The sequence below is a fragment of the Pleurodeles waltl genome, chromosome 8, assembly GCF_031143425.1.
Source record: "Pleurodeles waltl isolate 20211129_DDA chromosome 8, aPleWal1.hap1.20221129, whole genome shotgun sequence".
Lineage (NCBI taxonomy): Eukaryota > Metazoa > Chordata > Amphibia > Caudata > Salamandridae > Pleurodeles > Pleurodeles waltl.
Genome location: NC_090447.1, coordinates 1,425,108,052 through 1,425,134,626, shown reverse-complemented (window position 1 = coordinate 1,425,134,626; position 26,575 = coordinate 1,425,108,052). Strand labels below are relative to the sequence as shown.

At 44.7% G+C, this 26,575-nt stretch overlaps 1 protein-coding gene across 5 annotated transcripts in view; it reads left to right on the top strand.

Moving 5' to 3' along the window:
* KCNJ6 (potassium inwardly rectifying channel subfamily J member 6) overlaps positions 1–26,575 on the top strand; it is a 1,253,811-nt gene that overhangs the window by 301,557 nt on the left and 925,679 nt on the right. For all 5 annotated transcript variants that reach the window (XM_069202552.1, XM_069202551.1, XM_069202554.1 and 2 more), the window contains exon 2: positions 11,307–11,359. The gene's annotated coding sequence lies outside the window, so the exon portion shown is untranslated. The remainder of the gene's footprint in view (positions 1–11,306; positions 11,360–26,575) is intronic.

The window sequence follows — 26,575 nt, the reverse complement described above, 5'->3', positions numbered from 1 at the left end:
GGCTGGCTGTCCCCTTGCTGCTGGCCGATGTATCTGCACTAGGAAAAGGTGGACTCCATTACCCGTGCACAATGGTCGCACTCGATGCAGGGCTGGTGGTGGCTGAGGTGCTCTTAGGACTCTTACCAGATGGAGGGGGTGGGTCAGTGTTTGGAAAGAGGTCAAAGTTGGAAAGGAAAAGCAATTTGGAAAGACAGGGACGGGTAGGTGTAGTGGTTATGGGAGTGGAGGAAGAGGATGTGGTTGTAGGAGAGTCAGGTGTGCTGTCTTTGGGTGCAGGTGCTTGTGACGTAGGCTGTCGTGAGGTGGATGGCTGTTGGGTTGGTGGCTGCCTGCGTTTGTGTGGTTTGGAAGAGGGGGTGACAGACACACTGGGAGAGGACACAGGGGACGTGTAAATGGCAGTGGGGGTGGTGACTGCACGTGTGCGGACTGTACTGGAGGGTGTGCTGGTGATGGAAGTACTGGCTGATGGTGGTGTGCATGCAGGTGTGAGTGGAGACGTCACAGGGAGGGAGGAGGGAGACGAGGAGGAGGGGGACACAGAGGTGGTAGTGACTGTTGCCATGTCTGCATGTGGATGTTGCTTGGGTGAATGTTTGTGGGATCTGTGGTGCTTATGTCTGGATGAGCTGCCCTTGGGTGTTGAGGTGTGTGAAGGCTGGTCAGATGGTGTGGATGGGATAGGCTGAGGAACAGGAGACTGGGACTGGGTGGAGGCAGTTAGAAGAGGGAGGCTGGAAACAGGGACAATGGCTGCCGTCAGTGCTGAGGCCAGAGCATTGAACGATCGTTGATAGGCAGCCTGACCCGAATGAATGCCCTCCAGGTATGCATTGCTCCGATGCACCTCCCTTTCTACACCCTGGATGGCAGTCAAAAGGGTAGACTGCCCAACAGTGATGGTCTGGAGGAGGTCAATGATCTCCGCACTGAGGGCACCAGGGGTAACTGGGGCAGGGCCTGAGGTGCCTGGGGCGAAGGAGATGCCCGCCTTCCTGGGCGAGCGGGCACGGAGCGAAGGCTGAGGGGCTGCTGGGAGGGCGGGGCTGGTGCGCTGGGTGGCGGCTGTACCTGTTGTGGCGGTGGGCACGGATGTTGCCGCCACCGCAAGGGAGCTCCCTTCCGAGGACGTGTCGGTGTCGCTGACGTCTCCGCGGGTCCCCGTTGTGGAGCTCCCCTCGCCCTCCGTATCACTGGTGTACTCGGTGTCTGTAGCATGGCCCTCCGGGGCCATGTGAGTTGCAGCTCCCTCGTGCTCCGATGCCAATTCTCCTCCGCCTGATGATGCTAATGCACAGGAAGAAAATGGGTGGGGGGAGAAATAAAGACAGGTTGAGTGCATGCATTGGCAACACCGTTGTCGGAGAGGACAGACACAGAAGCCCCCTGCACTACGCCGCGCAATCGGGGTACACTACTCAGTACTTGTGACTAGGCCTACAGGTCTATGGACAACAAATGCACACATGGGTGATGCAGGACCATGGATAGCTGTACTTGTCACCCTACAGAGGTAGGGGGCGGGGGCACAGGGCCATGCCTAAAGGAGGGGACTAGCCTACAGAAAGCGCCCTGGCCTAAAGTCACCCACAGCCCTCCTCCCCAACCCAGACACCTCCACTGCGCGCAAAGATAGCAGAATGTGCTGATACTCACCCCCTTGTGTCTGCTGTGATGTCCTCACGCGCCCATCCAAATCGGGGTAGGCCACCGCCAGGATCTGGGACATCAGGGGGGTCAAGGTACGACTGGCACCCCTCCTACATTGGGAGGCCATCCCCAGCAGAGACTGGGCGGTCTTCCTGGTCCCACGGCGGATGTCCTCCCACCTCTTTCGGCAGTGGGTGCCCCGTCTGTTGTGGACCCCCAGGGCCCGGACGTCCTTGGCGATGGCACGCCAAATCTCGATCTTCTGATGGGCGCTGACCTATTTGACATGTACAGGGTGGGAAAGGAAATGTCATCACTTTTCTGCATGGTAGATGTGAGTGGCCCCCCCTCCCCAACCTTGCCATGTGGCACATGCTCTCATCTTTCGTGCGTTGCACTCCTCATTCGCTCCACTCCCCACCATCTTACATCCACCCCACTCAACACAGGCATAGCCCATTCAACGTGCACCCAGTGTACTTACCTGTTGGTCTGGAGGACCGTAGAGTAGCGCATACTGGGGGAGGACCCCATCAACAAGTTTCTCCAACTCTTCTGAAGTGAAGGCAGGGGCCCTTTCCCCAGTCGCAGCAGCCATAGTATCTCCCAGACCGAGGTCACAGCAGCACTTGCAGTATAGGTCCTCTCCTGTGGATGATCAGGTCTCGAGTGATTAAGCAGATAGAAAATGGCGGTCACGCCCGCGGCGGTGCGTACCGCGGCGGTGTGTACCGCGGCGGTGCGTACCGCGACCACAGGCGCACATCATCATTGGCTCCTGATACCCATAGGGTTCAATGTTAACCAATGCGGCTTCGCACCGCGGTCTTCAACCGCCTACCGCCACGGTGTGCCACGCCAGCGCATTGACCTCACATCCCATTGTCACACTTCACAGGTCAGGCAGCCGCCATTTCAAAGGCCCACATGGCTTAATTTCGACTGCGTCACACAGGCCTAGGCCGTGCATTGCCACTCATACACGCCTTTCACTGCATTGCGATTCATTTACTGTGCAAGCTGTGTGAACGAACCTGTGGGTTGCTTCACTCTGTACTCCATGTTGTCCTTCCTAGGCACCGTCCGCTGGGACTTGCGAGGAGAAGGATGAATCCTCCCGTGTACCGACCGCTGGTGGACCTGTCGACAATGGAAGAACGACATATTATACTTCGATACAGACTTGACAGAGCCACTATACATGAACTGTGTGCCCAGCTGGAGCCAGACCTGATGTCCCCCATCCGCCAACCCACAGGAATTCCCCCTCTGGTGCAGGTTCTGTCAGTACTCCATTTTTTGGCAAGTGGGTCTTTTCAGACAACAGTGGCCATGTCATCAGGGATGTCTCAGCCTATGTTTTCTAAGGTTTTGTCCAGAGTGTTGTCTGCCCTGATGAAATACATGCGGAGCTACATTGTTTTCCCTGAGGAGGATGATTTGGCTACAGTGAAGGGTGATTTCTATGCCCTTGGACATATCCCAAACATCATTGGTGCCATTGATGGGACCCATGTGGCTTTGGTACCCCCCAAAGGCAGTGAGCAGGTGTACAGAAATAGAAAAAGTTATCATTCTATGAATGTCCAGGTGGTCTGTTTGGCAGACCAGTACATCTCCCATGTAAATGCCAAGTTCCCTGGGTCAGTGCATGACGCGTATGTTATGCGAAATAGCAGCATCCCTTATGTGATGGAACAGCTACAGAGACACCGTGTGTGGTTATTAGGTGACTCTGGTTACCCCAACCTCTCCTGGCTATTGACCCCAGTGAGGAATCCCCGGACCAGGGCAGAGGAACGGTACAATGAGGCCCATGGGCGAACTAGGAGGATAATACAAAGGACCTTCGGGGTCCTGAAGGCCAGGTTTAGGTACCTGCATATGACAGGTGGATCCCTAATGTACTCACCAAAGAAGGTGTGCCATATCATCGTGGCCTGCTGTATGCTTCACAATCTTGCATTGCGACACCAGGTGCCTTTCCTGCAGGAGGATGGTCCAGATGGTGGTGTTGTAGCAGCTGTGGAGAGTGAAGAGGAGGAAGACGACGGGGTCGACACGGACAACAGGGATACAGTCATACAACAATATTTTCAGTAGCACACAGGTAAGATTCACCCACGCCATTTTACATTTACTTCAGGCCTCCTGCGTCTCTACTTTCTGTGTTTCCCCCCATTTCCTTTTAACTGAATTATGACTTTCCCTTCACTTTTCAGAGCTGTTTGACCAAATGCGTGACTTCTGCTTTGTTTGCCCATGGACTACAGCTTGTTGTCATTGGTATGTTGTCATCACAATGTAACAGAACATAATTGCACCGTTATGTGTGATACATAATTGTAAAATACAAGCAGACTCCTGTTATTGTAAGTGCAATAAGTGATTTATTTCAAGTGCTACATATAGGTACATGATAGTAAAACGGTGATGGGTGGGGGTGGAGTAATGTCCATGGCAGAGTCCAGTTCTCAGTCTGACAGGTGCATTGTCCATATGCCTGTGGAAGGATGGAGCAGGGGCAGTTCAAGGTTGGACAGGGTGACAATGTGGGACAGTGGGATGACATCAGGGGATATCTTATGCTGGCGGGGGTCTTGCAATCCTACTCTGTCTTCTTGTGTGATCTCATGTTCCGCTTGCGGGGTGGTTGTTCTTCATCAGGAGGTGGGGTTCTGGTGGCCTGTCATTGTGTGGGGGCCTCCTGTCCACTATCGCCAGCGGAGGTGGTAGGCTGTTCCTGGCCTGGGCTAGTGACAGGGGCCCTTTGGGGGGCCACATGGTCCCGCAATGTGGTGACTATCTGGTTAAGGGCCAGGACGATGGTCCCCATTGCTTAACGATGTTCCTCAGTTCCTCTCTGAACCCCATGTACCGTTCCTCCTGCTGTGCCTGGATCTCCTGGAACCTGGCCAGTAGCGTCGCCATCGTCTCCTGGGATTGGTGGTATGCTCCCATGATGGTGGTGAGGGCCTCTTGGAGAGTGGGTTCCCTGGGCCTGCCCCCCCCCCTGTCGCACAGCAGCCCTCCCAGTTCCCCTGTTTCCCTGGGCCTCTGTCCCCTGGACGGTGTGCCCACTACCACTGCCCCCAGGTCCCTGTTGTTGTTGGGGTGGTGGGTCAACCTGGGTGCCCTGTAGTGGCGGACACACCACTGATTGACGTGTCCTGGAGACAGAGGCATGGGCCCGCTGGGTGGGAGCTGTGCTGGTGTTCCCAGAGGGGGTTAGGTCTGGTGTAGCCTGTGGCTGTGTGTGGGGAACCGACTGTCCAGAGGTCCCCGATGGGCCGGGCTGGTCATCTGGGTCCAGGGAGACAGAGCTGCTGTCATCGCTGGGGGCCTCTTCTGGGGGTGGGATGGACATCTCTGTACCCTCCGTGGCGGTGTGGTGGCGTTCGGGTCCTGCAGGGGTATAAGGGTATGGTTATTGGTTCTGTGTGTGGCATTTCGTATGATGGATGGGTGTCCGTGTACCCAAGTGCAGGCATTCCCTTGTGGGGGCTTTTGTGAGGGTGGCTTGTGGGGGTGATGTGTGTGTGCAGTGGGCATGCTTTGGTGATGGGTGTCCATGCTTTGTGGTCGCATGCAGGTCTAGGTGTTGGGATGGGTGGGTTGTGATGGAGGGACATTTGGAAGGAGTTGGTGTGATGGGGGTGAGGGTGGGGGTATGTGCTGGCATGCAGATGGGGTGGGGGTGGGAAGTAGTAGTTGGAATTGACTTACCAGAGTCCATTCCTCCAGCTACTCCTGCGAGGCCCTCAGGATGCAGGATGTGCAAGACTTCCTCCTCCCATGCTGTGAATTCTGGGGGAGTAGGTGGGGGTCTGCCGCCAGTCTTCTGCACCGCAATGTTGTGCCTTGATACCATGGAACGCACCTTCCCCCGTAGGTCGTTCCATCTCTTCCTGATGTCCGTTTGCGTGGATGCTGTCCCACCGCGTTGACCCTGTCGACTATCCTTTGCCATAGCTCCATCTTCCTAGCAATTGTGGTGTGCTGCACCTGTGCCCCGAATAGCTGGGGCTCTACACGTACTATTTCCTCCACCATGACCCTGAGTTCTGCGTCAGAGAACCTGGGGTGTCTTTGGGGTGCCATGGGGTGGTGTGGATGAGGTGAGGGATGTTGTATGTGTTGTAGAGTGTGGTGAGTGTGGTGGTGTATGGTGTTTTGTGCGTGGTAATTGTGTGGGTGATGTTGTGATTAGCCTCTGTGTGATGGTCTACTCTAAGCAGTGCTGTCTCTCTCTGTCCTTGATTCGCAATTGTGGTCATAGGGGTCTGTGGGTGATGTGGGTGTGTGTTTTATATTGTCTTAGGTGTGTGGGAGTGGTGTGTATATGTGTCTCAGGTGTGTGTGTTTCAAATTGTCCAATGTGGTAGTGTTTTGTAAGGGTGTGTGTATTTTGACCGCGGCGGTGTGTACCGCCAATGGAATACCGCGGTTGAAAGACCGCCGCGTGGATTCGTGGGTCGTAATGGCATGGGCGTATTTCTGTTGGCGTGGCGGTGGAGGTTTGGTCATCACCATTTTTTCGCTGGCCGTTGGTGTGGCGGACTTTTATGGATGTCAGGTTTTTGGCGGTTTGCCAGTTGCAGGTCAGAATGACCGTGGTGGTTTACCGCGGCGGTGTTATGGGGGTCTTCTGACCGGCGGTAAGCGCCTTTTACCGCCGAGGTCAGAATGACCCCCATAGTGTGTAACGATAAAGATAATTGAGTAAATGTACATAGATTGAACCCGATTTGGTAACAAATACAATGTACAGTTCCACAACAGACACATTAGATCACACTCAATTTTTTGATTGTGTCATTCGCATTACGAAATGTTGGATAGTAATAAAAACATAATAGCTCATGGAGTCTATTGATAATATCTGGTCAGATTAACATACACGAGATTCCATGTATCATATTCAAAAAGAACAGTTGTAAACATATAAAGTTATTATAAGAATACATGTAATTCCCTATTGATATTTAGACCATGTTCAACAGCTCGTAATTTGTTGATTCTCCTGGCTTCACATTTTCTAAGTTCCCTGTTTCTTTCCCCCCTCCTAGGGTGAATAGGAATATGAGTAATGCCATGGAATCTGATCTTTAAAACGTCAGATTCCTTGTGTGAATTGTTATTCCTTATGGGTCTAATGTGTTCTTGGATCAGTTCCTTGAGTGGATAGATGGTACTGCCCACATAGATAAGTCCACAAACACATACAGTGCAATATACTGTGTATTTGGTGTTGCAATTAATGACATTTTTAATGTGGTGGGTCTCATGTGTGTTATAAGAGAAGGTAGCAATTTTGTTAAAAGCAAACTGACACATAGTGCAGCCACCACATTTGAAAAAACGTGACGGTTTGTTGGGCAACCATGTCTTAGGTTTCTCTGGCTCCCATGGGGCAGTGTAGCTTGTACACAGTGAATTTCTCAGTGTGCCTCCCCTACTATGTACAATAGGTGGTCTCCTACTTAGTACCTTACCTAGGCAAGAGTTCAATAACATTAAATGCCAATGGCGTTTCAGTATACGATATAATGTGGAACTAACAGGGCTATAGTTACTTATTAGAGATAAGCGTTGTTTCCTACTCTTGCTATTTTTGTTGTGAATAAGTAAAGTACTACGGTTTTTGGAAATTATGCGTTTTTTAGCTACTGAAATAACATGGCTAGAGTAGCCTCTATGTTGAAAACGTCCTTCCAATAGCTTTATTTCTTGTATGAATATCATATCATCACTGCAATTACGTATGGGTCTAATTATTTCCCCATACGGGATAGCGATGATCTGTTGCAGTGGGGTTTCTGTAAATGTTGGATAGTATTTTATTGTCCTTAGTGTATAGAATAACATCTATGAATTCAATACAGTCCAACTCTACATTGTGTGTGAAAACAAGATTGTAATTGATGTCATTTAAATGGCATATATGGATGTTCAAATCTGAGATAGTGCCTGTCCAGATAATAAGTACATCGTCTATGTATCTACCCAAAAACAAAATGTGTTGTAAAGTGTTGGGCGGCCAACTGTCCATAAATGTTTTTCAAAGTGTCCCAACTATAGGGTAGCGTAGGATGGTAAAAATTTAGCTCCCATAGCTACTCCCTGGGATTGTCTAAACCAATTGCCATTATGTAAGAATACATTATTCTCCAACACCAAGCGTGTAAGGTCTATAAGCATATGCGTATGTTGAAAAAGAGAGCCATCTCTAAATGAAAGCATTGCAGATAGCACTTCCAAACCTTTTTCTAAAGGAATCAATGTATATAGTGAGTTGACATCCAGACTGACAAACTTACAGTCATTGGTCCAATCAATGTCTTCCAGTTCACTTAGTAGGTCCCTAGTATCTTCAATGTAGGATGGTAGGTTGCATACCAACGGCTGTAAAAAACAATCAATGTATTCTGAGATGTGCTCTGTTGGTGACCCAATTCCAGACATGATGGGTCTACCTAGAGGGAAGGTACCAGGTTTGTGGACCTTGGGAAGTATATAGATGCACAGTGCTCATGGTGCAGGTGTGTACATGTATTTATAGTCAATGTCTGATATGAGACAAAGTTCTTTCCAATGTAATAGTTTGTTCTTTATCAGTCGTGTAACCTCCAATAGTGGATTACCCATTAAATGTACATATGCTTTAGTATCCCTGAATAGTCTGTCAATTTCTGTCATATAGTCCAGCTTATTCATAACTACCACATTGCCACCTTTGTCCGCTTCCCTGATGAGCAGGTCCCTATTTCTTGCTAATTTCTTTAAGGCCTGTTGTTCATTGGGTCTAAGATTGTTCTTATGTATACTTCTACCTGCTTTGTATTTGTCTTCCAAGTGATATAGGTCAGTGCTAACCGCCTTATAGAATACATCTATGTGGTTGTCGAAGAAAAGGTTGGAATGAAGGTAGATCTAGGTTTAAGGCCATTATCCACTTCAAGGTTGGACTGAATATTGAGGTATATTGAGGAATATTGGGTGCTGCTGAGTCTGTGTGTTCAAGTGATAGCAGCATTTGTATATCTTGTATGTCTTTAATAGTTATGTTACATTTTGAGGTAATGGCATTACTCAAATTGTTTTGACTGGGTTTGTCCATGAAAGTTTTTTTTTATTTAAGACGACCTATGAATTTAAACAAATCCACATGTATGTCTGTAAAATTTGGTTTAGAAACAGTACAGAAACCTAAACCCTTGCTGAGTATATTTATTTCATCACAAGATAATACAGTGTTGGAAAGATTGATGACTTGTACAGAATCCACATTGTTGCTCACATTTAAATCGTCATATAAAGATGCCATGGGACTTGCACTCATGTTCTCTGGTTGCACAAGGCCGATCTCTTGGTCATGCCTTCTCTTTTGTCTGTGTCTCCTGTACTTGACCCCGCCCCTCCTGTTTTTTTCATAATCAAGGAGGACTTTCTTTACATAAATAAATAAATCACGAGGTCGCTACCCAAGAGAATCTTCGTTGGAATTCTTTCAAAGACAAAATGGAGTGCTGTGGTCTTTAGTAAATATGCCGGTGCAACCGTCATGTAAAAGCCTGCGGAGAGGGGACTCGTAATCCCCAGGGCAGCACTGCCCTGGCAGATTAAGACCGCCGCCGAAAAAGTGGCGGTGCCGGCGGTCCGACCGTGGCGCGTTTACTACGGTCATAATGTGGTGGACGAGCCACTGCATTGGTGGTGGTCTGACTCCACCGCGAGTCTGCCGGTCTTAGGACCACCAGACTCATAATGAGGGCCATAGTGTCTTAAATGTTGTTTACTGAAACACACACAATGGAGTAATTTTTTTTTGTAAACCATATGTATGCCCGCAGTATTTATGCCAGCATTTGGATATTTTGTCAAAACTGTCTTTATTTAATTTTGTATATATAACAAGTAACAGCAAGATGTGTTATGTATACCCCATTATTGTGCGACAAATATGCCATTGTAGTGAACAGTGTCTACCGTAAAGAGGGATCACTTTTGAAACATTACAGATATTTATTGAAATTGCTTCCAAGCCAAACTTATCAAGCAATAAACATTTCCCATTGAATCCTTTCCCCCTAATTAAAAAAAAAAACGTAACCTCGTCTACACAGCTAAGAAGAGGGGAAGAAAAAGAAGAAGAAACAAAAGAATGGAAAAATTGAAAAGTAATGTACAAGGATGTTATACAGTTTTGATCAAAATATAAGGCATCCACCAAAGGGAGGCCGCAGTTGAGTATTAATCATTGGGGAAAGACACAATCCTTGCCTAAGGAAGCCTCATTCGCCACCTTTAGATTTGGAAGGGATGAAGCACCCTCATAGGTGTGGAGAAAACAGTAAACATCAATCCTCTGGAGAGGCAGGACACCAAATGCCCCAAGCGAATTCAAAGTTTTTAAAATTGTTCAGAAAAATTTATACCATTCTTTCCATTGTGAGAGCTTGCCATAAGTGGGCATGCCACTGTGTCAACCCTGAAGCCTCCTTCCTCTTCCAAGCCGTGGCTAGGCAGCTTAGCTGAGCCCAGGCACAACCATGTTATGGCTCCATTGCCTTTAGTTTGGCATTTAGGGATGTCATCCCGCAGACTCAATAGTGCAGATCCTAGACTGTCAGGCATCTGGTATCCCAGTAGACCTTTGATTTGGGCTAGGATCAGTCATAAATGGACAAATCGTTGAGCAGTTCCATCACATGTTGCGAAAATCACCTAGCAACCCACCCCCACTCCAGCATAAGTCAGAAGGTGTACTTAGCTGCTGTACTTTGGTTTTGTAGCCACCAATATTGAGCTATGCATGGTTTCCTTTAAATCATCTTATGATTTTCGAAACCTCGTTATCCACAAAATGTCTTTTCCTTTTGCCTGATCAGAGTCTTAGCACATAGTACTTTGGAGTTACTAGGGGGAAAAAAACCAAATGCTTTGACTCATTGTTGTTCATGTGTTGAAGGTGACTGTATATAAATCTACATGTAAGTTCATGCAATTAACAGAATTTTGGGGATATAATCTTAACCATTTACATTTTATGTGCTGAAATTACACACACCTTAGTTGCATATCGATTTTTCTGATTTTCACAATGAAATACATTAATGATGCAAACTTTCCAACATTGTAAATGTACATATTTACACATATACATTTCTGTACACTGGGGCATAGTTATCAAATGTGTTAGGGTACTTTTCAAGATATCCTTATGTCTTCTCCTTTTGGAGGCTTCTCCTGGATACTTTGTGAATCCATGTTTTGGTGGAAAGTATTTGTTATTTTTAATCAGCTGCACAGATACCAGGATGCATAAACATTCAGTTAAGATAAAGGGATAAGAGGCAGTTCTGTCTTAACAAACCAGGCAGGCATAAGGTTCATTAAACTTCTCAGTAACCACTTAGCCCTTGAGTGGTACACAAATAGCTCCATTATTGATGCCTGGTGAGACATAGAAGGCTACCTTTAAAATAAGGATAGAATGCGAGTTGGGGCTTTTCAACACAATTAATGAGTTTAGATGAAACTATGAAAATTTAGTTTTGAGATTTTTAAATCACATTCACTCATTAATTCATTCTTCTTGTTATGCCATTCCAAATGATTGGGTTTTGATGAAGATATATTTTTCCCTACAGATACACCAATGAAGAGGACCCTCGCCCCAGAATGTTACACCTTGGAGTTTGAGGTAAACTTTGATGTTCATGAGATTAAGAAATGTTGTGGTTATTACGCTTCCTTGCCTGAGCCCGTACCATTGAAAACTGCTCTACATCTTGGAGGTGTTTCGTCATCCACTGCTTCTCTACACAATGTTGCTGAAGGTTGCCTCGTATTTGAACTTCATTATGTGTTGCTTGCAATATTGTATACATTTTTTTAATCGATTTTGATGATGTATCGAGCTCTTTAGATCAGTACAGATGTCCAGGAAAAAAAACTGAAAAGTATTCATACATGTAGAGAAAATTAAATGTATGTTCTTTTGCAGATTTTTCAAGTCTGTATTTGTTTAAAGTATTACATGATAAGCCTCATGGGGGTGGGTTAATGCTGAATACTGTGAAGTGGGTTAAGAATTAACAATTTGTACATTACTACCAACATTCCTTAGCTGAGGACATTCTTTACTTTCCGGAAATAGAATCGAAGTTCCACAGGGGTAAGCAGGCATTTCTGGTAATACCTGGTCATCTTTAGTCCTGTGAGTCATAGTTTGGCATCACCTGCTCTGGACATAGCGCAAAAGCAGAAATTGTTTTTTTCAGTGCATAAGCAAGTTAGGATATTTCCTCTCTTGTTTACTTTCAGAAAGATTCTCTCTTTGGTCTTTCGTAAGCATAGTATTGTACTAGACATGTGGTCTAGCCAGTCCTAATTTAACTGTGGAGCATCCCTCTGTCAGGTTTTAAGCAGTGTGGTGCACTTTCTTCCCCGGGAACATGCTTTGTAGCAACAAAGGTACCCCACGATATCATGCACCAAGAAACTATTATCACTGGCTTTTGGCTCAATTGTGTATGGCTCTTTCCTCTTCCCTAATACCACAGATTCTCTATTAGCCATTGTCACCATTTGGTTCGGGTCTCCACTGGTGCCTGGTTCCAGAGAGTCTAGGGGCCAGATGTATCATTTATCTGAATAGTGATTACCTAATTGCAATATTCTGTGAATCGCAATCAGGTAATCAGTATTTGAATGCATGAAACTCCAGGAGATTCACTTAGCGATTCCCAATGGCTCGCACATCGACCTACCTCCTTAATATTCTTGAGGTATGTCGCAATATGCGACCCCTTAGGAAACACTAAAATCACAGGGATGGTAGCCTGATGGGCTCAGCAGACCACCATGCGTGTGATTACTTTTAAATATAGCAATTTTTTTTAAAGCAATCCATTTTCCTTAAAGGAAAACGGGATGTGTTTAAAAAAGAAACTTTAAACGTTTTCTTTTCATTTGTTTAAAAGTCAGCAGTCGTCCATGGGACAACTGCCTGCTCTTAAAAAGGATTTTGCATGCATTCACAAAAGGACCCCTTCCCGTTTGCGAATGGGTTCCCACCTACTTGAAGTAGGTGGTAAAATCTGAATGTTTTCTGACCGCATTTCGGTCACAAAACATTCCTACATACCGCTGCGATTGGGTATTAAGAAGGGACGCCCTTGACACGCCCCTTCCTTCTACCGAATCGGTATGTAGTCGCAATTCCAAAAAACAAGTTACTGAATAGCAAACTGGAATCCATACATACAAAAATGCATGTGTGCAGTCTGGAAAAATGCATCATACATCTGGCCCCAAATGTTTGCTGTTCTGAATAGCAAAAGTACTTCAAAGCTCCCAAGTTCCCCATTTGACAGCTCTCTGGAATTTTCCCTTTTCTTTCTTGGCTATTGTGTCCTGTCCTACAATACACTAAGCAGAAAGTTCAGGGAGGTGAGAAAAAGTGTGATTCCAGATACACACTCAGTTGTGCTCAGGCAGAATAAATTTCATACTGCAAACTAACAGAAGGTTTACAGGAAACACATATCTAACATTACTAATAGGCTTTTAAAACAACAGTAACAAAATACTGAAAATATGTTTTTTATAGCACTTTCTTGTCATGGCTACCACATCAGATGTAAGAATAGATGGTTGCAAAATACTGATCTCAAACTGTGGACATTTTATCCACAGCAAAGATTTTTAAGACCCGAACAATCTTCTAAAATCGGAATCATAGCGGGTTGCAAACCTGCCTACCTCATGAATAAGAATGATCTAGGCTTTAAATTTCAACTCACTACAATTGGAGGCCATCACAGTGTTAGTGGTCTAATGTGGGCAGCAGGCCACCATATCTTTGATTGCTTTTCAATAAAGCATTTTTTTTTAAATGCAGCGCTTTTTCCTAAAAGCACATGGGACTGTACTTTAAAAGAAAGTTATATATATTTTGTTTGTTTGTTTAAGAGACGGTAGTGGTCCAGTGGATCAGTGCCTACTCTTCAACAAACTTTATTTACTTTCACGAAGAGGAAAGACTCCCCTTTTGTGAATGCATTACCACCCCCTTTGAGGAGCCATTAAAATATCAACATTTTCAACCGCAAAACATTGACACACCAGATAATACACTGCTCTCCCAATACTGATCGGTATCCATTTGCAATCCCAGTTTGGGGGACTTTTAGAAAGTGATTAAAATTGAAGCGACTGTTGTAAATGATAAATTGGAGCGTTTGCAACCCTTAAAATACTTAGTAGATCTGGCCTTAAGTTAATAATGCATTTTAAGGATTTTGAATATATCCGCAGCTCTGGCAGCAGGACAATCACGTACACACTGGTTATACATCCTGCGGCCCTCACTGCAGAACAAACTTATAATCTAACATCACAAGCTAGGTTTTATGTCCTTACCTGCACTTTGGACAGCTGCACCAGTGACCTGTGAACGTACAGCTAAATTGAGAAAGTGACAGAAGGGTAATCTGGACATAAAACTATTTTCCAACTGAACAGAGCGTATATGGCTCACGTCTGTACAGCAAGCCATAACCACTGCAGAAAGCACCAGCTGTTAAGGTAAAACAATTGGGTTAATATGGCAAAAGATGGATTTTCTCACAGACTAATTTTAAGGTAGAATGCTTATCCAGCCACTAAAGCTGATCTCGTAACGAGAAGTAAACTATAAACCTTAATTAAAATTGATCTTCTTGACTAATTCATTTTTTTAAATATGTGGATTTAGTTGTACCACTTGCATGTTTCATTTGTCATGGACGTAGGCCTTCTAATTATATTGTACCATAAATGCAATATTTAAAACACACTTTTATCAGTCTATTAGATACTGTCTAAGGACAAAAACAGCTAGAATCATACTAGAGGAGCTCTGCTTCATTCCTTCTGTGGAGCATCTGATATGTATATTCGTCTCTGAAGCCACCCACACATCTAACACCCACACTCACACAGTAGCTATGATTCAGGGGGAGTAATGATGTCTTCGCAGATAAAAGGCGTATGTTTCCTTTGCCCTACGCGGAGTTTCTAGGGCTACTCCTATGTTGTTATTTGCAAACTCTATTTCTAGGGCCTTTGAGGGCCAATACATGTCAATACTTTATATTACAATGGCATTTCTTTCTTCTGCGTACATTGCACACTTCCCTGCAGCATCTTGTTGCTAATTCAGCACTACTGCAGGAGGAAACGGTGGTACACCAGGCTCGGAATTCAGCTCTTGTCTAGTTGAGAGAAGGTGCCCCGAACTCTGCCACTTTCACACCTTCCAGTGTGCCACCGAGCACAGAACTTTTCACTAGGGCAGATCTGAGGTGCACTTTGTGCATATGCATATTGCTTTGGAAAGGAGCAATCTCCATTTTTCTCAATCAGCACTACTGCAGATCGAACAAAAATCATGAACTGGGTCATTTGACATATATTTTGCTAATTCTACACTTGATGTAAAAAATAGATCTGTGCCTTTAATACAAAGGTATGCTGTAAGACGCTAGCATAAGAGGCCACCAGAGGATGCCACATTTCAATAAATACAAAAAGAACAGTTAATGGCCGGAATGTAGAACAAACTAAGCATTCACCCACAGTCACAGATCTGGGTTTAATCCATCATTTGTTTTGCTCACCATGCCATTCCAGCTTGGACCCAGCCATATACAAATCAGTCTTGACCCTGTTCCACATGGGAATAGTCCAGCTCGAACTGCCAGGCCAGGTCCTCCCTAGACCAGAAACCAGAATCCTGGGACCGATTTCAAGGTATCACCCCTCTTCAGCCAGGCTAGCTTAAATCTGGTGGCATAGTGAGCACAGGACCCACGTCCGAAACCATGCTGGAATGGCATTTTAGCTAGCTCTAAAGGGAACACAACACTAAAGGACTGTAAAAACAGGCTGTGTTCTTCAATTACTGACATCTTAAACTTTTTAGATGCAGCACCTTTGAATAGGTTGGCTTCTCTTCTAAGATTTCAAAGACAACATTTCTTTGTATTTATACTGCGCATACAGGCCGTGTGAGCCCATATATGTTTCTGAACAATATTAGATGCTAAATCCCTATTTAGAAGAAAGACTTGACCCTTGGTGAACTGGATGCACTTAATATTTGTGAGCACAATTCACAAATTCCCAGATAAAGTATTAAGACAATATCTGCTTCTCTACTTGAAATTAGTTGTAGACTCTTGGCAATTGTGAACCCAATACAGCCTTAAACAAATTATAAAAAGCTCCTGTCAGCCCATCATGTCTGGGGGCCTTACTGGCAGGTAGGTCATTAATGGTGTTTTACACATTCAGATGGGAAAGTTTTTCTTCTAGGAAATATCTGTCTTGCACACACAATATGGGAAGAGTAAAGGCTTGACAAAGCTATCTAGAAACTGGGGGGCAATATGACCTTCCTTAAACAGATCTTTAAAGAAAGAGTTAAATGTTTTTTGTTTCTTTGCCCCGGTTTCCCGGTTGTTCTGGACCTGGACAAAGATGCAGTGTGGGACGACTATAGGAACCCACATAGATCCACTGAACACAATACTTTAATACTAGTTGTGAAGAGATGCAGAGTCCCGTATTGAACATGGGTCACCCAGCCAGGATGATGCGAAGTCTGGGTGAGAAGATGCTTTCCGCACCAGCAGTTCTGGGGCACTGTAAAGTGTGATGCAACGTCCTTCCATGGAGAGGCGGTGCACACATGCACTTCTGATGGTTTGCGTTGGATGAGGCGATGTACTTGTGTGGAGATGTGTCACGCAGCAGTGGTTCATATGGGTTGCGATGGACAATGCAAAGCCCTTGCATTGGGGAAGTACATGCCGGAGAGGATGATGTGTCAGTTCTGAGAGTAAGGCATCAAGTAGCAGAGGCGATCCTCCGGTTCTAGATGAGATGCATGGAGCAGTGGAGGGGTTGCATTGGTTCTGCTAAAACCACAGATGGGCTGGAAGAGCACCTTCAGGTCCACTTTCAAGGTCCAGTCCAGGACTGGGATGACACCACTTGGTAGGGCAGGACCCACAGATGACAGATTCTACGTGCAGGGTGCAAGGTTGTTGTAAGCTAGTTCTCTCCCTGAGGCTTCTGATCAGTAGGCCAGCCAACAAGCAGTTGGAGTCCCTCTGGGTTCCTGGGTTTAAAGGGCAGCAGGCAGCAGGTCAGCACAGTGGGACAGCAGTGCTCTCAAGCAGCAGTCCAAAACAGTTGCAGTCCTTTCAGCGGCACAGCAATCCTTCTTCCTGGCAGAGTCTTCCATAGGTCCATAAGTGTACTGAAGATTTGGGTCTAAGGGTCCAATATTTATATGTAGTGCCCACTTGAAGTGGAGGCTTCCATCCCCCCTTTGGTGGCAGACATTGCTTTTCTCCCTGTCTTGGCCACAGCTTGTCTGGGGTCACAAAAAGACTATTATCAAACACTTTGTGACAGTGCTCAGCCGGAGTCCTCTCCATCATCAACTGTGAGTGGCCCATCCTGCCAACATCTAGCTTCCCTTTGTCTCACTGTTTGTCAGCAATACACAAAGACCAACTAACACGTGCACCTCATCATGTGACCCATGATTAGGCAGCAGGCATGAAATAGGAAAAGAAAATGTCATCTTTCTAAAAGTGTCACTTTCGAATTGTGACTAAAAATTCAGCTTTGCCACAAAATAGGGCTATTAACTACAATTCCATAGACACCAAACTCACCATCCCTACTTTTTCCCTGATGAAAGTTATCAGTTATTAAAAGAAATAAAGTAACACAGTGTTATACTATGGGAGAGGTAGGCCTTACAGTAGTGAAAAATAATTTGAGTCTTTCATTACCAGGACATGTAACATCTAACAGTGCATGTCCAACTTTTTAAATAGACTGTGTGCTGCCCCCTGGGCTGTGTAGGACCTACCATAGGGTGACTTATATGTATTAAAAAAGGAAGGTTTAGGCCTGGCAAAAGATTAATTCTGACAGGTCGAATTGGCAGTTTAAGATTGCACACACAGGTTGCAATGGCAGGCCGGGGACATGTTTTACAGGGATATTTAAGTGGGTGACAAAATCAGTGTTGTGTGGCTCCAGAGTAGCATTTAATTTACCGGCCCTGGTTTCATGTAGTACCCCTTCACTAGGGACTTACAAATAAATTGTGTCAACTGAGTGTAAGCCAATTCTACTCTGTTTAAAGGAGAGAGTACAAGCATGTTAGTAATGGTTAGCAGTGGTAGAGTGAGCAGAGTCCTAAAAGCCTACAAAAGCAGGTTAAAAAAACAGGAGGGTAAGTAAAAAAGACTGGGGATGACCCTGACGCAAAGTACAAGTCTAATTTGGTTATTCTGGTTTTCAATTGAGCCATCCATAGGCTTGTCCTATTCATTCAATTGCATTTTGAAGAGCTGTAGGAAGGCCAAAAGACCTCAGTTAATAACATTTGCACCTACAACAAAGGGAACATATCTGTTGTCATTTTAGCTTGGCGTCTCAAATGCATAGCCCTGTAGATAAAGTTCCTCAATATCTAATACCTCTATTCCCTCCATCACATTCCTCACTCTCCGATTGTCACACTGCATTTGGTCTTATAGATCGTCACACTTATTGCTTAGTTCTCTCAATTCATTTCCCACCTTTGTTGCAACAGTTCACGCCTCTTCCACAGCTGTGCTCAGACCAGAAAGGTTTTCTTTGTTCATTGTGATATGATCTCCAACAGCTTCTATGTCCTTGGACAAATCAGAAATAGCTCCTGCCACCTCTCAGTTCAGTGTTTGCAATTGTGCAGCAAAACCTTCATTCATAAAGCTCTGGAGAACAGTGAATTAGCTTATTAAGTCATCTTTATTTAAGGACAGAGGGTCATTTGGTTTTGCTTTCTCTGCCATCTTCGCTGTGTCGTTTGCTTAGAAGACTTCCATCAAACTAGTTATGGATTTGTTTGTGATTCCCGCTCGACCAGCACACAGATCCCTCTGAAGTTTGGCACTCTCTCCTTCCAGAATGTCCATTCACTCTGTGCAGATCAAAACCCCCACATATGAGCAGTGGTCATAGTAAGCTTAGAGGGAAATTCAGCTGTGCAAGTCCCCACTTCTCACTATATACTTCTTTTAGGCCCTGTTTCTTTTCTCCTGTCTGCTTCACTCTCCTTAGTCAGGAGGAAGTATTTTTGTACAATGGCACACCATTCAAAAGGCGGTCTGAGACTAAAGAGTCTGCTCCACTCAAATGGCTCTCCCCTAAGGCCATTTCCACAAATCAAGCATCTGCACACATATCACCACTTTCAATTGTGTCAGTCCTCACCAGAGATTGTGTAGACACAGTTGGGCTCTGTTGCACCCTATTCCCTGGCAGATCCACCTAAGTTTGTCCATCACTATGATCTTGGCATCATTTTCAGGCACGGATGCTGCTTCCCTTTTTCATCCATAGTCAAAAAAGCCAAATATGGCCAACAAATCCGGTGGCATCTGAAAGCGCTGTGTCTCTCCACTGTAATGCAATTTTATTTTAAAAGTCTTTTCAGGGAGTATTGCCTCTCAACATGCTAGAACTGTCTGTCCACAGCGTCTTGGAAAGGATTGGATAGTTTCTTTTGAGGACCCATGTTCAGAGATTTCCAACTACCTAACATACAAACTCCCAGAATAGACTACTTTGTGTAAAATATGCAATGCAATAGTCAGCAAAGAATTTACCTACACCTGCACATTATTTAAGTTAAGATATACCTGGGTCACTGTGACTATCCAAGTTAAGTTTTAGAACTATCCTCAATATTTCCACCAATTTTGAGCAATTGCCTATGTATATTGTAAGTATCTTCCGAGGAGACACTGTACGAATCAGTACATAATGCCTTGAAAAGAGAAATCCTTTTTGTGGGATTTTTACTCTTGGTGTGTTCTTGAAATATTTTCTTACTATAGGACTATGGGGGTGATTCTAACTTCGGCGGGCGGTGGAGGCCGCCCGCCGAAGTTCCCCCACCAAAATACCGCTCCGCGGTCTAAAGACCGCTGAGGGTATTTTGGGATTTGCCCTGGGCTGGCGGGCGGCCGCCAAAAGGCCGCCCGCCAGCCCAGGGCAAATCAACCTTCCCACGAGGACGCCGGCTCAGAATTGAGCCGGCGTAGTGGGAAGGTGCGACGGGTGCAGTGGCACCCGTCGCGTATTTCAGTGTTTGCATAGCAGACACTGAAATACTTTGTGGGGCCCTCTTACGGGGGCCCCTGCAGTGCCCATGCCATGGGCATGGGCACTGCAGGGGCCCTCAGGGGCCCCGCGGCACCCCCTACCGCCATCCTGTTCCTGGCGGGAGACCCGCCAGGAACAGGATGGCGGGAGGGGGTGTCAGAATCCCCATGGCGGTGGAGTGCGCTCCGCCGCCATGGAGGATTCTCAAGGGCAGCGGAAAGTCGGCGGTACACCGCCGACTTTCCGTTTCTGGCCGTGGCTGAACCGCCGCGGTCAGAATGTCCAGCGGTGCACCGCCAGCCTGTTGGCGGTGCTACCGCGGTCATTCGCCCTGGCGGTTTTTACCGCCAGGGTTAGAATGACCACCTATATGTGTAGTGTCTCATGTATCTGCATGAATAAAGAGACAAAACATTTTCAAAACAAAGATGAGGTCAATATAGCCACCCTTTTTGAATGATATCTAATTAGCATGAATTTATGCATGTTGCAGAGAAAAAGCCTACCCAATCCATCAACTGGAGACATTAATACTGTCTGATCAAAGTTCCATCTCATTTGTACCTGTTTAGTACTAGAGTACAGACATCAACTGCAGAAAGCTGACCATTTTACTTTTCAAAAAGTGTCTGCCACTGTTGCAACGTGTGTGCTTTATTTCCATTTGTAACTTTTGATCCGTATAAGCTTAAAATATTTTTTGTTAACATATTCAAAATTTGCAGCAGATAATGAATTATGTGGCAAGTGCAGCAAATCCACAATTGCTCCTAAAAGGTCTTAACTGCGCAGTCAAGCTTTTGCCTAAGGCCACAATTATAAGCATGACCATAGAAGAGGCAGACATTGCAGATAGCAAATTTCCTTTAATTCAATGGGCCCCATTCACAAAACATTTTTCCCGCTCTGGGCATGACCTGCAGGGCCAAGATGTACTAAACGAGCAAATTAGCAAAATGAAGCGGTGCATGCACCAAATCAACATGCATGTCCAAACTGCTTGGCATGCTACCATCGCACTCAACTGTAAAAGGTGCGACTGTGGGTGAGGCTAGACGTGTTGGAGATGCAAATTCCAATTTCTGAGAATCCCTCATTCACAGAGTGATGTGTGATGATCTGCACCCAGTTTACCTCCCTCCTCCCCCAGGGCAGTTCTATTCTAGTGGGGACTGGAAGATCAATGATCTGTTACAAGCCCTCGCACAGTGATTTTATGTGTCCCCTAAGCCAGAGGTACAAATGGATGCATCTACTTTAAACCCTATCCATTATCCAAATGGGGTGAAGGTGTGTGGGCCGCTCCGACATCAGCATGCCCTTCCTTCCAACCATGTGGCTCCTGGGGGCAATGATTGGTAAAAAAAAACAGGAGCACACCCACCGTTTTGTTATTTCTGAGCAGGCCAGCCAAAAAGAGGCCAGAACAGTACTTGTGCCTCCAGACTCACTCTCCTCTTTTCACCCAGGTCCCCTTCAGAGCTTGGACTGATGTGCTGTTAAAATGCACTTGAATATTTTCAAGGAGCAATTTGCTCCTTCCTGTTTGTGAGTGCGTTTTCCTGCAGCAGGCCAAATAAGCAATGCCGCCCCTTGCCACACGGATTAGCTTGCGCCATCTTCTTCAGGCCCCCGTCTCTTGGAGACGGCTGTATCCCTCTCATGGGGCGCGCATGCTGGCCCTCGTCACCGCCTTCCGTTCTGCCACTTTCAGCTTAAGCTTGGAGCTAGATCTCCTGTTTTGGGAATTCTGCGCCAACAACATAATCAGACTGAAGAATAGGGCTCAAATGCATCGTCGTCTCCATGTTCTGCACTCCTCTGGCCAGACACGCTTGATCTAATTGAGAGGGAAATGGCTCGGGGATATTCGGAGGGCGAAGAAAACATTTATACTGATGCACAAGCTGTGATCATTGTCTTTTTCAAGATTTTCACATGCTGAAGCCTCGTCTGGGAAGCCACAAATGCAGACATATGTCCTAATTTCAGCATCAACAACGTCATTTCTGACATCACCAACAACATGTTAAAAACGAAGATCATATGGGATGGGTAGATCGAGAGAACTTAAGCCGACCTTTTACGCCTTCTTATTTGAAAGAGATGTTCTACTGTAATGAAAATCTCTGCAAGCCTTTAGGATTAAAACAAGTTATTAATATTTCAGTGTTCCAGTAGTTCTACATAGCAAAAGAAAAATGGATGGTGCGTTCAGGTTTTTAGCTAATTTTTGGCACTCTTTCTGCCTTTCTAGTTGGAAGAATTCAGCTGTGAAATAACAGGCAGGATGATATTTAATAAAACAAGACACCCATCTATTCAGTGATTTTTTGACACTATTTACATTTCTTTCAAGTCACGTTTCAGCATGGAACTTTCACGTGCCAGTTCACCTTTGATGTCATTTCATTTTTGGCTCTGCTTTACTTCCAGGTCCACATTTATCACGTGCCTTTTACTAACATGTCAATCTTATGATTCCATTAGTGCAAAAGTCTTGTTTTCTAGACAACTCTACAGTTGTATAAACTGTACATGTTGCCTAGGGTCGGACTGGGACAAAAAATAAGCTAGGGCAGCAAAACAAATGAAGCCCACAGTAGGGAACCGGATAGCTACAAAAAAGTGGGCAACATTTGCAAATGGGGCCAGTTTTGAACTTGTAAAAACACCTTGTATGGGTATGTTGCGGGTATGGAAGACTGAATGTATTTGTGCTTGCAGCAGGCAATGTTTTTGGCAAAATCAGGAAAATGAACAGTAAAACTGACCCAAAAAAACTATTGAAAAGCTGGCCCACACCCTGCTCTGCCAGACCAGCCCATCAGGCACTGCCTGATTGCCCTGTAGGCCAGTCCCACCCTGATGTCTAGAGTGCCATTTTGCTTCAAGGTTTGTCAAACTTTTGTCTACAGACCTTCCAATTGGGAGCAGGTGTTTTCTTATCTGCTGCACTGCTCCTGATGTTTAGTTTGGATGTCCCACCCTATATCCACAGGAAACCTTCAGGTGGTTTCCACCATGTCTTCCTATCTGTGTCACCCGCATCACCCTAGCAAGAGCATCCTGTATTTTTTAGAGGGGGTATCCAGTGAATGATGATCTGAAAGCACAAGCTGACATCATCAAACAAAGGAAGGTTCTGGAATGCCTATTGTTGGTGATTGTTGATGATGCACTACTGGGCTAAGAGAACTGTGTTTTTGTTTACCCTAGATGGCTCCTTTATGAGATATGAGCTCTTCCTGAGTTGTGAGAAGTGCAGTCGACTAAACAGAATACCACCAGAAACCCTAATCAGCTCAGGCATTAAAACATTGCTGTCAAAGGCAGAAGGGTGATCTTTCTTTTCAACTAAATGCCTGAGAATAAATACCTACAGGGATCAATGCAATAACAGTTTTAATAAACACTTGTTTTATATAATGCCCCAAACTGCACATTTGCCATTTCTAAGTGCTGTAACTAATAGGATTTACCAAAAGCAAATTATCTGGTACCCAATTTATCTACCACAGAAGGATGGAAGGCTGAATCAGCAATGCAGGGATTTTAAGTTGTTGTCTATCGATTACCAAGTGTGTCTGAAATGAACATTTTACTCAGTGTGCCACCCTATCAACATCATAGAGCTGGAAAAATTATTTAGAGGGGAATTACCTTTTTACTTCCAAATGTGGCACAATCTCTTTACTAAAGATTGTATCTCTTTGGGAAAAAATAACAAAACCTTCCAGCATACCCACAAACGTATTTGCATATTGTGATGAACATTCCATGTCCTTCTTCTGTACGAGATCATTTTCACTGATGGAGAAGTGTGTGGTGTCAGTATCACTGAAAGAGTCTTCACCAGCATGAATTTTCGTCAACCCTCATGAGGGGCATTAGATCACCGTGCAGTTATATCCATGATAACCCAAGGGGAGCTAGGTGGCAGTTTTCCTACAGTCTGTTTGAGCTTAATTTGAGCCAGTAGTTGCCTTTGGGGGAAAGGGCAATTCATTTTCCTCATCAGAAGTTTCCCAAGAGCAAGAGAGAGAAAAACGCACAAGTGAGAACACGGAGGAAGAGAAAGATGGACTAAACATGAGATAAAGGAACAGGGAGCATCTGGTACTGGATTAAAGAGACATGAGATGGCATCAAGACTATATGGACATTTAATAGCTTCAGCTGCCTGCCTCTGAGCAGAACTCTCGGCACCGGCACTCATTCTTTTCCAAATTAAGCACTGCAGCTCTTGGTGTTCTGGATGTTTTTTCCAGTACCCAGCAGTAGTGGATGTTCAACTACTTAAATTAAACTGGAGATGTTTTTCAGTCAATCTGATGAGTTCCTCTGTGAGTTCCTGGTAATAATGTATATTCAATAAGCTGTCTGTTTGCATCTTATTTTAAAGTGGCCATGAACAAGACCACCACTGCATCTCCCTTGTCAGCCAGCTTCATGATGATATCTATGTTGAATTCTAAGTGATGTATTGCCCTCTTCACTAGAAGGGAGAATACAGTTTGTTGTTTCTGAGTTTTGTTTAAAATATTGGACTATTTTTTCACAAGCAGTTGTAACAGGTGCATATTTCGGAAATTGGTCCAATAAATAAGGTCAAGTCTAAAACGTCAGTTGAACTCTCATGCCATGTGGAGATTCCCAATCTGTTTTGTGCTTAGATTTAAATTAATTCAGGCAAGGGCATGCATTAATAAGTTCACTCTCTCCACAGGGTTATGTAGTGTCAAGATAGTTATGCTTTTTACATTTTGATTGCCACTTTGAAACATGTTTAGGTTTTATATTTTTATTTGGCCTTTGGATTTTGATTAAACAAAGTGTCATCATCCCAAGATAACCCTGTACTTTCTCTTCTATAGGCATTTGAGTAATGGAGTGTCGCCAGCCATTTTTCTGTTTTCATTTTAGGGATCTTAGTCCTTTTTCTACTTCACATTTCAAGGAGATTGTCTGTCTTTCCTTTCCTTTCTTTTTCTCCTTTAAGGAAGGCCCTGTCAATCCCTTATCTATTTCTCCTTTCACTGACATTCTATCATCTATTTTTCATTTCATCTTTCAGGGAAAGTCTCTCAGCCTTCACAATCACTCCCGCATTTTACAGATATTTTGTGTGTGTGCGTTGAGTTAAACAAACATACCATTCTGGGACACTTTGTACAGGCTCCTTCCTTTTTGGCAACTTCATTGGTAAGGGTACAGAACACTAGTCTTTCAAAGGAAGTTATTCAGCGTTTGCATTTAAAAAACCTGCTGTATCAAACCCAAAGAGGGAGATCCAAGTTTCAACCGACAGCACTGGAAACCATGCTCAAGTTGGAAACACATCTGCTTATTCTTTCTTTTCAAACAAGTTTAGCAGTTAAGCATGGTAACTGATAATTGAAGGTCAGAACACACTCAACTCTGGTCCCATTTGAACCTAAAAAAAAATTACAGAGGAAATGTATAACCTAGAATCATCATTGCTTTGCTCTTGTTCTTCTTATCTTTGGACTTAGAATAGGAGCAACACTCTCCATCAAAGGATACATAGATTACATTAGAAGAAGCACAATTAATGCATGCTTCCTCTGCCATCTTCATAAAACATTGCTCTGATGTGCCCATGCTCATCTGGGCCAGTCTGTGTGTCAATAAGTACCCTGTTGTCGTTCAGCATCACCACAAAGTGGAGAAACATGTCTTCACAACTAAAGAAAAGTGTGTTTTGCTTTGATCAACAGGGTCTGCACAGTGGTTAATGGCACATGGACCAAAATGCAGGCATTTGATCAACATGTTTCCTAAGTCGGTCTTGGAAGGGCTAGCTGGTGAATGAAGTCTCAAAACCCATGTTTTTAGGAACAAGTGTGCTAATAAAGACATATTTATGCACTTATTATTACAGGGCAAGGGTCAAACAGCATGGGGTTACCACATTACACTCTAATGTGTTATTCCAAGGATGCTTCATGAAGCAACATAACATTCTGAGATCAAAACTGACTCCACACTTTCCCTACAGACCAAATACAAATGGTGACTAAATACTGCCTATTTCAGGTACACTCCCTTAAGCAACTGCTTTGTGTCTTCATCACTCTAAAAAAATAATACCTATCTGAAATGTCTTCATATAATCACGCTTGGACTACTGCAATGCTATCTACTTGGGTCTTCCTGCATATTTAATAAAGAAATTACAACTGATTCAACATTTTTGCAGCAAATCTAGCCACTGATGTATAGTGTAGTTTCCACATCTCCACATTCCTGGCTGAACTTCATTGGCTGTCAGTGAAGGAAACAATTTTCTCTAACCCTTTATGTTTGCAGCATAAGGTGATATATCGACCAAATGTGTACACCGCTAAGACATTGTTTAAGAGTATACTGGCCCTCCCGCTCACTCAGGTCAGTCTATAAACTGAAATTCATAGTTCCCAGATATAAATTTAAGACAGCTGGAGGCAGAGCTTTCTCGTGGTTGCTGCACAAGAATGGAATTTGCTACCAACGGCCTTAAAAAGAGAAGCTGAGTAATTGAGCTTCAGACGGAAATTAAAGACATGGCTGTTTCCCAGGACAATTGTGTAGAAAGATCTAGAGAATATGGATACTCTAACCTGTTTCAGCACCAAGTGGCCCCGGCAGGAGCAATAGTTGTGCTCTATAAAATAAAAATAAAAATACATGCCTA